Source organism: Psammomys obesus, unplaced genomic scaffold (genome assembly GCF_907164565.1).
Source record: "Psammomys obesus unplaced genomic scaffold, mPsaObe1.curated_primary_1811, whole genome shotgun sequence".
Lineage (NCBI taxonomy): Eukaryota > Metazoa > Chordata > Mammalia > Rodentia > Muridae > Psammomys > Psammomys obesus.
Genome location: NW_026596117.1, coordinates 1,050,969 through 1,054,619, shown reverse-complemented (window position 1 = coordinate 1,054,619; position 3,651 = coordinate 1,050,969).

Below are 3,651 nucleotides of genomic sequence, written 5' to 3'. Positions count from 1 at the left end.
TAGAAAAGAGGGTGGAAAATTTGTAAGAGCCAGAGGATGAGAAAGTCTACCGAGAGACTGTGCCTTCTAGAAATGACAAGGAAGCTATACCCACAATAACTAAGATCTAAGGAATGACAGCACCAAATGAACATGCTAATATGCAGAGAGAAATCCTACAGGGCCCCACTGCTAGGCAAAGAACTATGGTATCAGGACTGAACGTATTCTCTTCCCCTATGGACTGTCAAGGCAGTCCTGCCAGGGAAAAGTCATCTAAAAGCTGGTGAGTGAGTCCATGTCCAATGCAGTGCCCACTTCCTTTACTAGAGTACCCACTTGAAGCCTAAGCTGCCATCTGCTACATCATTGTATGGGGCCCAGGTCCAGTTCATGAATGGTCCTTGGTTGATGCTTCAGTCTCAACAAACCCCGCTGCACCCTGGATAGTTGGCTCTGTTGTTTTTCTTGTGGAGCTCCTTTCACTTCCTGGTCCTTTTCTCTTTCTTCCCACTTTTCTTCAAGACTTCTTATGTGTCGATCAAAGTTTGGCTGTGAATCTCAGTGTCTGTTTTGAGGTGCTACTGGATAGAGCCTCTCAAAGGACAACTTCGTCAGGTTCATGTCTGCAAGCTTAGCAGAGTATCCTTCATAGTGTCAACATCCTTTGGACATTCTCTCAATCTCTGTTCTATCTGCTCTGTCTTTATCCCTGCATATCTCATAGGCAGGGTAAATTTTGGATTGAAGTTTTTTGTGGGCAGGTTGGTGCCATTTACTAGAAGACTAGTCTAGTTAGAGGATATTCTCTTCAGTCTCTATGGTCTCTACACTAGGGGTCTCTCCTTGAATCCACCTCATATCCTCCCAGGAACCTACCCTGACTTAGGTTTCCTACTTGTCACAGAAATACCCCCACCTTGGTTTTTCTTTTGTCCACAGTCTTTCTGTTCTCTTACCCTTGTTCTCCTCAAGTCTAATCTCCATTCACCCTCTTAACTTGTGCCCCTTCTCCTACCGTGTTCCCTCTCTTCAGTCACTACCTCTGTCTATTCTATCTCCCATTCCTAGTGAGATTTATGAATCCTCACTTGGGTTCTCTTTAGGTCTGTGCCTTGTAGTATGCTTATCCTGTAGTATGGCTAAAATTCATGTATAAGTAAGTACATACCATATGCATCTTTTAGGGGGTGGGGACAAAGAGGGTGAGACTGGAAGGGGAAGAGGGAAGAGCTACAAGTATGTAAAGTGAATAAAATAAATAAATTTAAAAAAGAGATTAAAATATAATAATCATTATATCCACTGATTCAACTTCTTAATATATACAAATGAGTAAAAATCAGGATCCTGTGTTTATGTTAGCAGTTTTCCCAAAAAACAACAACAAGGAAAAATGACAACACATGTAGGTCAGAACATCATCCAAAAATGAAGACCTGTGAGAATCCTGAGTTCTTATGAGAACATTTCAAGAAAACAATACAGAGTCTTGTGACCTCAGCTTCTTCAAAACACAGAATTGTTCTTGAAATGAGTTTTCATGCTTCTCCCAGGTGTGGTGGATAGAAATGAATTTACTTCAGATTACTTATTGTTGTTTGCTGCTGTTATTTAATTAAATGTTTAAACTATACTTTATATGCCTCTATGGACAAACATGTTTTGCCATGTATGTTTTGTCCTTGTGATTCTATACAGCTTGAACTCATGACTACCTTACACAGGTGACTGCTCTTAGCCCTCAGAGAATAAATTGTCTGAGGTTCTGAATAAAGTTGGTTATTGCCTGAAAAAAAAAATCCTACTATTGACAAAGGAAGAATTAGTCTTCTGTAAGAATGAGCTCCTGGTCTACCAAATACCAAGTGGTAGCCCTAAAATCACATACATACAAACAACACGAAAACAACTTAGTAGATTGTTTTATTAAGTCATATAGTTTCTATGTCCTCCTTCTTCTGTAAGATTCCCTCCACTTTACCCAAAGTTTGACTATGTGGCCTGCTCTCTGAGCACTTTAATCACCTCCCTCTGGGGGGGTGCAGCCTTGCCAGTCCACAGAGGAAGACAATGCAGACAGTCCTGATGAGACCTGATAGGCTAGGGTCAGATAGAAAGGAAGGAAGTCCTCCCCTATCTGTGGAGTAGGGGAGGGGCATAGGAGAAGAGGGAAGAGAGTAGGACTTGGGACTGGGAGGAGACAAGGGAGGGAGCTACAGCCAGGATACAAAGTGAATCAATTATAATAAATAATAAATAATTAAAAATTAAAAATATAAATCTACATACTTATGTGTGTATGTAAAAACAATAACCAGAGAAAAACAGACCATATATTTGAGAAGGAAGCATATGTGAGGGATTCCAGGAAGAGAGGGAAGGGAACAATGATGCAATTAAACTCTAGTTTTTTAAAAATTGCAAAAACTAAACAATAATTTGGATGAGGAAAAAAGAACATTGTAAGATACACATTAGGGTATGAATATCCAGAGTCCAAATTCATTATCTTTCAAATGTATTCATAGATAAAGTATATACAGAGGGAAACTAAAAGAGAAAATTGCATGCATATATCTGCATTTGTGCGTGTGGGCATACATATATATGGGCATATGATAACATATATACATAAACATACACACAAACACACATACACACCTCCTCTTGCACCTTCTCTGTAGAGCCTTAATGGAATTCCTTACTTCTGTGTGAGATGTGTCCCGTGGAACATAAGGAATTACAATGTGGTTTTTAACTCTATAATGTGCTTTTTCCACTCTCTGTTCTCTTGTGCAAAATTTGGAAGACACATGTTGTACCTCAAAAGATGAAGCCCAAATATGATTCCAAAAAAAAAAAAAAACCTATATTGTTTTTTTTTTTTTTGTGTTCATGACCAAAAAAAATTATCATGGGAAATGAGAATTTTATAAGTTTTTTATTATGCAGCTGGAAGTTTGTTTAACCTGAAAAATACAAGTATATTCATGTTTGAATTAAACAAAATGGGGAAATGGTGGATTATTTGGGATTGAAGAATACAATCGAACGCCAAGACACTTTTCCTGGTCTTCCAATTGAGGCCATTGGGTTCTCCTGTTGAAATAGGCTTTCCCATGTAGCAACTTCAGAAAATGCTACATAGACCTATGACAGATCATGACAAAAAGATCAACACCTTGCTGTAGGTTTCTAAAAACAGACAACATAGTATGCATTGCCCAAGCCAGGAGAACAATCAAGTACTCTAGCTTGGATAATAAAATTGAATGCTGATATAACTTTAGCTTTGCTCTAATTTTGTCTCCTAGAACCACTATATTATGATAACTAATGCTAGAATTACTTCACTCCCTGATAGTTCCCAATCTAGAAAAACACCCATCTGGTTAAATTCCCCCAAAGCATCTAACACAAACCTAAATCCTATAGCAAGCCCTTTCTTATACTATTAATGTGATATCCCATGACCAAGGATGTGATTGGTCTAGCTTCTTCATCCTAAACTGCGTAAAACCAAATCATTCACTACAGATACTTTCCTGATTTGTCTGGATAATGTTGATGCAGGCAATATAGGAAAAGCCAACAGTTAGACAGAATTATTTATTTCTATTTGTTCTAATTGCCCTTGGTGTCATGCTGGTTTTTAGAGCCGACAGATAA